Below are 10,761 nucleotides of genomic sequence, written 5' to 3' on the forward strand. Positions count from 1 at the left end.
ACTGTCCCCCCATGCTTTGGAGCACTGACTTGAAATGCCCTCCCTGTGAAAATCCACCAAAATTTGACCAAGTTATAAACCTTTGAAAAATTGCAGCTCACAAATGCTGAGCAGAGAGTTGCTAGAACTTTACAGTTTAATTCCCCAGAGGCACAGGTAATCTTAATTCTGGCAAATGTGTGGTTTTTTTTTTTAAGGGGTTGAAGTTTTGGTGGCTGTCATGGGGTAAGATGCTATTTATTTATTATTTAGACACCAGTTCAAAACGAGAGCAGTTTCCATTCAGCAGCCTAACCCCCTTACGAAACATAAAAAAACCCAAATTCCCCCTCCCACCAAACAAAGCTGACCCACACCAAAGCCTACCTTCCACAACAGCCCAGGCAAACAGATGCACCTTGCAATATATTTTGTTTTTGTCAGGAGGCGACTAAGGTTTTGGATAAGCACCCACTTTCATTTTTTAATAAATCTAAATAAATAAATAAATATAACCTGGATGACATTGGAGCAAGACTGTGTCACAGATTATTTTTATCTCATCGTAAAGAATCATTCATTTGTGACAAGCCCAGCATCCTCCTGAGAACATCACAAATCCGTATGCTGTATTTTGTATTTAAATTTCTGATTTAGCTGACAAATGGAAATCACAAGTAACTACAAACAAACTCCCTAGTGTTTACAAAACTGCAGCGTCTGAAGAGAACAAGTTATTCTAGCTGCTTCAGCCTTAAGTTATGTTTAATGTTTTCTCAGATCTATGTCCTTTCCGGATGGTACAATGTGTTTTGGATTTGTTTTGTGCTAATTCTTTCACTTATCTCGGCATGCTCACGCTGAGCTGGTGTTGGGTGGAGGGAGATGGTTCTTTCAAAACAAATATGAGACTTTGGAGATGCCTCCCATTGTTGAGTATCCAGTTCAATAGATCCAGAAACTGCTCCTTATATACGTACAGCCAGATTTCAGAGGTTTGCAATGCAGATTGGCCTGCTGAACTGTGAGAGGTCTGCAGCTGGATTTTGTATTAGATTTACAGACTTTATGCAATCATCAAACACTTTACCGATAAATCAGCCTCTCTATGTTAAAGTAGATATTACAGGTGGGAATTAAACTCTTAGAAACTTTGATTCGAGTTTTACCTGAGTAAGGTCGATAGGACTAGGCCCTTTAAGCCCAAATTCATCCCTGTGCTGGTGACTTCTGAAGGCCAAATTTGCAAAGGTATTTAGGTGCTTAAAGATGCAGATAGGTGCCTAGTGGGATTTACAAAGGTGCCAATTAGGCACTTAATTCCCATTGAAGTCAATGGAAGTTAGGCGCTTAACCCAGGTGCTTTTGAAAATCCCACTAGGTGCAGGGCTGGATTAAGGCAGGGGCTTTAGGGGCTGCAGCCCAGGGTCCTGGCTCAAGGGAGGCCCCGCAAAATTAAATCACAGGCAGCGATCTCTGGGCCGCTAAAAGGAGTGTTCAGGCAGGCTGCCTGCATGCCGTGGCCACATGCCACTCCCGGAAGCGGCTGGCTGCTGGCACCTCTCTGGGGCCCCTGGCAGGGGTGGGGGAGGTGGCTCACTGCGCTGCCCCCACCCCCAGCATTGTCCCCGGAGCTCCCATTGGCTGGGAGCCGGCCAACGGGAGCTATGGGGGTGGCGTTGGTGGGCGTGGGCATCGCACAGAGACCTGCTGCCCCCCTCCCCTCAGGGGCTGCAGAGACATGCTAGCAGCCAGCCGCTTCCGGGAGCGGCGTGGGGCCATGGCATGCAGACAGGCAGCCTGACCCCGGCTGCGCCACCGGCCAGGAGCCACCTGTGGTAAGCGCCTCCTGGCTGGAGCCTGCACCTCCACTCCAACCCCCTGATCAGAATCCCCCTCCTGCAGCCCAACCCCCTACCCCAGTTCAGAATCCCCTCCTGCACCCAAACTCCCTCCCAGACCCCACACCCCCTCCTGCACCCCAATCCTCTGCCCCAGCTCCCTCCTGCACCAAACACCCTCCCAGGAAAAAGACTTGTATACAGGGGCCCGACAACATCTAATAGCACCGGGCCCACAGGAGAGTTAATCTGGCCCTGACTAGGTCCTTATCTGCATCTTTAGCTACCTAAATCCCTTTGTAAATCTGTCAGTGCAGCTCCAGTGCATGTTAATAAAGCCCTAAGGACATCCCTAGCTTGTGTCTCAGCTGCACTGGCTCCTATCGGCTGGAGAAACCCAAAGCACAGGAATGCATCAACCGTGTCCCTCCTTACCTTAGGCTGCCCCTAGAATCCCTCCTGTGCCAGTGGCTCTTGCAAGGGGTGGTCTCAAGCTGTCTGTCCTGGCTCTGTGTTCACAGGGGAAGCTCTCTGAATTCGGAATATTTCCCTGATGGGGCTTGGCAGCCACTTTTCCTTGGCATAACCAGTGCAAAGTGGCCACAGCACAGGTCCCCCCTTCAGTCTTTCATCTATTTTGTAGTGTCCTCTTGAATAGTGGAACCGAGAGGGTTAACCCACAATGTAAAAAGAAAAGAACTTTACCCGTCCCTTAAAGGAGAGTTGCAAAGGATTTTTTTTTAATTTGGGTTTATGATCCTTTTGATTGTAGCCCTTTTTACTTTGGGCTTATGATCCTATTTCTGATTCATAATGAAGGCCTGAGCTTATTTCTGCTTGTGTTTTGTTTTTGGTCAAGAAAAATATTATACAAAAATTAAAGCTATTCTTTTTTAAATTTAAAAAAGGGAAACATTAAAAAAAAAAAGTTGTACGTTTGTTTCAGATACCATCTTGGAAAAGGTGACTTGCTTGGCTAAAAGATGCCTTGCTTGGCTCTTGCAGCATTGTTTTTTCCATTAGCCTGTGCAACCCTGATTCTGCAATGAGCTACATGCAGGTGTCTGCCCAGGCAGACCTCAGTGTAGGATTGAAGCTTGTATTGCAAACTGACAGTATTTACATATTCCTTCTAATAACAAGCTATATCTCCGGCTCCCAAGGGTGCTTCACTTTACAATCTTAGCTCTGCTTCTAGTAAAGGATATGATGTGGAATGCAGCAATTCACTGAGCTACTCACAATGTGTAAAGTTAGTCATGTACATAAATCTTTGCAGGATCAGTGCCTCGAATTTTAATTATATGATTTTTTTAAAAAGAATTTGGAAAATTATTGGAAAAATGTTAATAAAGGGTTTTTTGCAGCGTTGATGTAGCCATGTTGGTCCTAGGATATGAGAGACACAAGATGGGTAAGGTAATATCTTTTATTGGACCAACTTCTGTTGGTGAAAGAGACAGCTTTCAAGCTCCACAGTGCTGAAGAAGAGCTGTGATGGTCAAAAGCTTATCTCTTTCACCAACAGAAGTTAAAAGATTCACCCAATTTACCGCTCTAGTAAAGAATTTTGTTATTTTAAAGACTGTTTTTAAGTTGTAGGGAAATCTTATCCGTTACTGAGTTGTTTTATTTAAAATATATCCTTTACTAGAAATAGATCTAGAATTGTGGAACGGGAGACTGAGCTATAGCATGGTATTCAAATTCTTATGCAAATTTTACCAATTTAAAAATATAGGCCTGGAACCTGCACTGAGCTCTGCATCCCAGCTAATTCCTGAAGTTGCACATAGCCCAGTGCAAGATTGGGTTCACACATGCTAATGGGGAGAAAAAAATCTACAAGGAGCCAAACAAGATATCTTTTTAACAAAAGCCACTCAATTTAATGAGACTGCTCACAGTGTATAAAGTTAAGCATGTGTAGGATCTGTGCTGGAAAAAACCCCACAAAGTCAAAAAGAATATGTTCAGAAATGGATCAAATAAAGCAAATTTCAAGCTATACAGACTACAATATGGATATTTTAGTCTTTGTTTTTTAAATGGTGGAATTTTAAAGTTAAAACACTGATGAATATTCAATTATTTATAAAGAAAAATCTCATTTGTGTTCCACTTTTAACCAAGTACTTTTTCAATTTGAAAGGGTTGTTTGATTGTAATTAAGCCAAATGTTACTGAATAATTCACTCCTTTTTTTTTCTTCCTTCAGCCTGTTACATCAATTAATTTGGGCCCAGAGGCTCATACATTCAAATAAATAACAAATCTTTATTCAAATAATAGTTAACAATCAAAGGCTGGGAGCTGTTAGAGCAGTGAATTATAAACAAAGAGACTATATTTGTCAAATAAAAACTAATAACTGAAAAACAAATTTTTCGTCAACCTAAAAATTTCCACAAAACCAGGCCTACGTACAACATAGTTTCCACTGAGATTCTGTGTGAGATTTCATTTTATTGTTACAGAACTAAGATTGGCATTCTTGTAATTAATTTACAACGTTAATGCACATAGGACATGGACAAAGTAATTCACGAAGAGATTCCACGTGCTGTACAGTAGCTTTGAAATCATCTTTTATTTTTCAATGAATTGTCAGATACTCACTTAAATAAGGCAACTTTGCACTTCTAGGGCTCCTTTAAATTGAAGAACTCAAAGAGCTTTCCAGACATTGGGTGGAACATTAAAGCTGTAAGCTATGCTAATATTGGGCCAATTCATGAGGTTAGTCCCACCAAAGTCAAAATCATTGCAACTTGCATGAGAAAGTCAACGACAGAATTTGGTCTATTGTTATTAGAGATAGGCCAAAATTAGAAACTTAAGTGCAAATTTGAAAAAAAGTTGTTTAGGGGTATGAAAACAAAAGGCTTCATCTTAGATTCAGCCATTATTCCAGATTCCTTTTAATAGCTCAGTTTCTTGTTAGCCAGTGATACTTTCTTTGGGTAGAAATTACATCAAAACTAAATTTAAAGTCAAACTCAATTTATGCATTGTAAACACATTTTTTTCTTTATAACATTTCAGGTATAATTTCAGGTCTGTATGGTCACTTGCTTTTGCATTTGGTAATCTGTATTGTCAGGATTGCCAGAGTATTCAAAAATGAACATATATACTATCTTTTCCATCTCTTCTCATACAGACGTCTTCCCATGCCTCTAATTATTTCCATTGCCCATCTCTAGACCATGTTCCATTTCTGTTCTCTCTCATGAGAGATGGGATGACCAGAACTAAGACACAGAATTCCAGAGGTGGGTACACCATTAACTTTTCTTTAATGGCATTATAATATTCTAAGCATTTTCTATCCCGTTCTTTATGTATGATAACAGTTTCTATGTTGATTTCTGCTAGGCACTGAACAGACTTTTTCATTGAACTGACTACAGTGATGGTCTTTTTCCTAATTACATGTAATTTAGAACATAGCATTGTGTGGGAGAAGTTTAGATGTTTCCTTCTAATATGCACTATTTTGCATTTGTCAAACACTAAATTTCAGAAACCATCATGATGCCCATTTGCTTCGTTTTGTTTCTCTGAAGTTCTCACAGTCTCTCCTCATACTGATGTACCCAGAATAATTTTGTCATCTGCAAATGTTGCCAAACTCATTGTTCTATCCCTTCCCCATGCCTCCTCTCTTCCAGATAATAACAAATACATTCAAGACCAAGCATAATACAGATCCTTGGGACAACCCAACATTAACCTCCTGCTATGCTGAAAACTGACAGCCTGTTGATTTAGGCCTGGTCTACACTACAAAGTTAGAGCAATTTAAGTTGCCTTGCATTGACCAATTTATGCATGTGCCTACACTCAGATTTGTCTCCTACCACGCCATTACGGTGATGCAGTAAAACCACCTTCCCAAATGGCATTGAGCCATGGCTGACGCAGTGTGAGTCTAGACATTCTGTGACCTATGTTGGCCCTAACAGTCCTCCAGCAGCTGTCTCACAATGCCCAAAACTGACCGCTTTAGTCGTAACTGTGAACTCCACTGCCCGGGGTCACAGAGACCCCAAACTCCTTAAAATACAGCATGTATTTTTAAAATGCTTTTCGCTAACTTCCCAGCTTGGAGACCACATCTAGCAGCTCTCCCTTATTGTGTGCAGCTGCCCAAATGACCATGATGGCAACACGCTCCAGACTCACTCCTGCCTGGAAGAGACAGGAGGTACTGGATCTCCTGGGCCTGTGGGAGAAGATGCTGTTCAGGCCCAGCTGCGGAGCAGATGTAGAAGAATGGACATCTACAAAAAGATTGCACAGGGGATGCAGGCAAAGGGGTATGACAGGGAGCAGCAGCAGTACTGGGTGAAAGCAAATCTACCAAAAGCACATTCAACCATCATTCTGCACCTGTTGAGTCTGTAGCTGAATCTTTCCTTAGTGAGGTCCAAGTGGCCAGTGTATGGCTTCATGAGCCAGGGGAGCATGGGGTAGGCTGGGTCTCCCAGGATCTCTCTTGGCATTTCAACATTGCCAATGGTAATCTGCTGGTCAGGAAAATAGGTCCCTGTTTCCAGCTTTCTGACCAGCCCTGTGTTCTTAAAGAAGTGAGCATCATGCACGTTCCCTGACCAGCCCACACTGATACTGGTGAAATGTTCCTGGTGATCCACCCATACTTGCATAATCATAGGAAAACAGGCCTTGTGGCAAAGTGGGCTGGTGCCAAATTAGAGATACGCATGCCGGTGCCATCTATCTCCCCACTCACGTCAGAAACCTCCTGGCTGCAAATCCACTATGTCCTGCACATTGCTGAGAGTCACAGTCTTGCGTAACAGTACATGTTTAATGGCCCTACGCACTTACATGATAATGGCCCACACTGTGGATTTTCCAACTCCAAAATAATTTCCTACTGACTGATAACAATTCAGCAAACTTCCAGCACGTGATCGCCATTCACTTCTCAACTAACAATGTAGCTGTCATTCTGCTATGTGTGCCCTGGAGGGCTGGGGTGAGCTTGGCACACAGACCCAGGAATGTGGCCTTTCACTTCCGAAAGTCCTGCAGCCACTGCTGCTAGACCCAAACCTGCATTATGATGCAATCTCTCCAGTCCGTGCTCGTTTCTCCGGCCCAGACGTAGTACTCCACCATTTGACGCTGCTCGGTGAACACCACCACCGACTATGAACTGTTTTTTCCTATGTCCCTCAGCAATATGTCCTCAAACAAATCATCATGTCTCCCACTGTTGTGGTTCTTCCTGTGGCTCTAATAATACTGAGAATCAGGCATCCTGTATTTTCAACATTCAAGAAAACCATACAGAATTGTGCGGGCTCCAGGCTTCTGTCGGAGACGGTGGACACTGAACTGTGCTGCATGGAATCTTAAAAAAAAAAGGCAACAAATCATGGGATAGGGATGGCATTATGGGATGGAGCAAGTTGCTTGAAGGGCACTTGACTCCTAGCTCCTAGTGTTCCCTATACAGCTCATATCTATGCCACAACTGCAAAAACATCCCTGAATGTGCTGTTTGGCAGCGCATGGTACCCTGGAATATCTATTCACTGTGCACCACACTTTGCAATCAACACAAACACTCCTGGTGACCATGTGAAGTGCTGGCGCAAGCAATCAAGTATGTACACTCACGAGCAATATACTAACTGTGTCAGTATATGCCAACATAACTCGCGTCAACCACAGTTTGTAGTGTAGACATGGTCTCACTGGTCTTCTACCTGTATGACAGTGACAGTGTTGGCAGGGGAAATGCAGAATGACTAGTTTCAGCTCTAACCCAGAAAGATCAACTCTGTGGGTGGTCTGACTTTTCAGTGGGGCCAAGCACCGGCAGTTCTCACTGACTTCTGTGGGAATTGTGAAAACCAGGCCACTGATTTTATGTAATTTTAGGCAATTTAGTTTGGAAATTATAGCCTATACTTAAAGATGCTGAAAATACCTTAACACAAAAAAGATGAAATTATCTCCGGATCTCTCTACTTACTGCTCCGTATGCTATTTTTGGAATCAGTGAACTATTTAAAGACTCTTAAGCAGATTTCCTCTGAAGTTGTTATTAAAGGCTCCTGGTTAGGTAGCTGGGTGACCTTTGGAGCCTCAAAAGCCCTTTAAGGTATTTAATTTTGACAGGCCTGCGTACAGAATTTAGAGCCAATCAAGCCTGAAAGTAGAAGCTGACCCAGGTGAAATAAACTTGTAAATGCATTTCATTCATATTGTTTACTGTAGCTATTATCAGAACTGGCAAGGAATGACTCCTTGTCAAAGTCATTTAGTTCATTCTGGCCACTGTAGAATTTCTCAAGGAAATATCTAGAATTTTGATACAAGATGAATATGCATTTCTTTAAGGGAAATATATACTTGAGGTCAAATTTATCACAGGGAAAACTGTCTTTTGTCTAAAGATGGACCCAAGCTGCAAAATTCAGATCTCAGTTTCAAATGGCCTGAAGTTTATCCATTATAATATTATTATTGACAATAATTATAATTACTGTAGCACTTAGGGGCCCTAGTCATAGACCAGGACCCCATTGTGCTAGGTGCTGTACAAACACAGAACAAAAAGATGATCTCTGCCCCCCAAAGACTTACAATCTAAATAGTTATTGGGGTAAGCTGCAAAATCCAGATATGTTCCAAGCTGGCATTTTCTCTCAAGGATTATCTCTACTTAAGACCATGCTGACGTTCACTTACAACTAATATTGGTGATATCTGCTCCATGTTTATATCTTGAGAATTGATTTCTGTGGGAGTTACAGGTGCGCCGCACTTTTCCAAAGTTGGCACTTTATTTGCAAAGAACTGTAAATTCGAACGTATATTAGAATGCTCATTGCTGATATAAACCAGTAGACATGGCGCAGCTACTGCTAGGAGAAATGAAACTATATCATTGCCCAAACATGAGCTATCTACACCTACTCTCCATTCATTACAAACTCTTGTACAATATTTAAAACACTTTGGTGTATTTAGCTAAGTCCCATTCTCCCATCTCATCCCCTAACAAAATCCAGCTTCTGTTCACAGGATTCCACTTAACAAAATGGCAAACATGGAAATTGAGTATAACTTATGTCTATCTCCATTTCATTTCTTCCATAAGCTGCAAAAGTTACATTCATACTGTTCCCTTTTTTTCTTTTGTCAAGAAGTTGCTAGGTGTCCCTTGCCTACCATCGAGCCCTATAAAAGTCAGCAGTTTAATCTCTGCATTCTGCTGACACTGGAGATACTAATAGTGTGAACCTGGAATGTTTTATAAACATCAGCAGAACCTCTAGGATATGGCTAATGTTTAAAATACATTTTACTTTAGGGTAACAGTTCAGTGTGTGAAGAATTGTTGTGGGTTTTAAAATTTTGTTATTAATATGATTTTTTTAAAATATGCTAATCAACATTCTCAAAGCCAATATGCCTTTTTTGTTGTTTAAATTTCATACCAAAGAAGAGCTGAGAGAATAATGCAAAACTATTCATGAATATTCAGAGTATTTAAATGAGTGTCCCTCAGCTATGATTGCATAGTCTTTTGTGTTCAACTTCCATGAACATTTTGAAAGACTGCGTTTTATTGGCAGATGTCTGCATAAAGTTAACAGCAGATTTCAGTGGTTAAAAGCAAATCAGGTTTAAAAAATAAATTCTAGTTTAGTAATCTCTGGTGTTATTTCAGTAAGAGATAAGGAACAGTTCAAATTTTTTTTATCATGTCTGTGTTCCTTTCAGATTTTGTAGGTATGAAATTCGAGGTTTTGTGTTTTTAGGGGTTTCTTTCCATTCTAATATTTTAATGCACTCTAATTATTAATTTTTATTTTATACAACAGTTTATTATTATTGTATACAGGACCCAAAATGTTCTAGAGGAAGGATGACCTTGTGGTCAATGCACTGGACCAGGACTGAGGAGATCTGAATTAATTTCCAAGCTCTGCCTCGGACCTGCTGTGAGACCTTGGACAAGTCGATTAATTCCACTGTGTTTTAGTTCCTCATCTGCAAAATGGGGATAATAATGCTTCCATAACTGCTGTGAGAACAAATTCATTAAATGTTTGAGGCATGCAGATTTTTATTGCAATGGGGCTACGAAAGAGAAAGAAAGATACCTTTACCAAACAAACAGAACTCTACAATCCTTGCCTTTAAAAGTTTACAATCTACGGTGAATCTGTGTCATTGATATTCTTTTGTAACTTGTTTTATATCACTGATTCACAAACTTTTTTGTACTGCAGGCAATTTCTTTGACAGACCATTTCATGACTATCTCCCTTCCTGATCCTGAACCTACACCTTCCCCGCTGTAACCTGACTGGCAGCTTGGTTACATGAAAGTGACATTAAAAGAGAATTAAGGAAACAAAAGACACATAGTGTCATTTATGCAATGGATGCATAAAAGTAATACAACACCCTCTTCCCCATTTTGTACCTATTCTATTCATTTCTGTTCCCTAGGTACAGGACTTTTTGGTGCCAAATAAGTCCTGGCTGCTTGCTTTTTCCACTGCTCTAATTTCTCCAGTTCATTTTGCAGTGTGGTTCTGTCATCCTGTGTGTGTGCTACCCTTACAATTTTGTGGTCCTACACAAATGTAATCACAGTTAGATTTACCACCAAAAAAACACTGGCCGAAAAAAGACACGAAGCAGTTACACAGGGTACAAAGTGGTTTTTTTTTTTTTTAAAGTTACTCAACAAAAGCATCTAGAAATCCTGGGTTACAACTCCCAAAATGGACTCCTTAAATGATGGTGCACTCCTCACTGCTGGGAAGCAGGTCTGTGGAACATGTAAAAGTGCTGCACTGATCACCAGTGGACCACAGACCATAGTTTTCAAAGGACTATTTCTGTCAGCCCAATGTTATATAATATAGGAGTAAACTATATAATG

At 41.1% G+C, this 10,761-nt stretch overlaps 1 long non-coding RNA gene across 1 annotated transcript; it reads left to right on the top strand.

Moving 5' to 3' along the window:
* Positions 1-1,676: 1,676 nt before the first annotated feature.
* On the top strand, positions 1,677-10,183 carry LOC141991502 (uncharacterized). Its single transcript, XR_012640377.1, has 3 exons — positions 1,677-1,817; positions 4,984-5,095; positions 9,709-10,183. It is a non-coding gene; the product is annotated as an uncharacterized LOC141991502 (long non-coding RNA).
* Positions 10,184-10,761: the final 578 nt, after the last annotated feature.

The sequence above is a fragment of the Natator depressus genome, chromosome 7 (assembly GCF_965152275.1).
Source record: "Natator depressus isolate rNatDep1 chromosome 7, rNatDep2.hap1, whole genome shotgun sequence".
Lineage (NCBI taxonomy): Eukaryota > Metazoa > Chordata > Testudines > Cheloniidae > Natator > Natator depressus.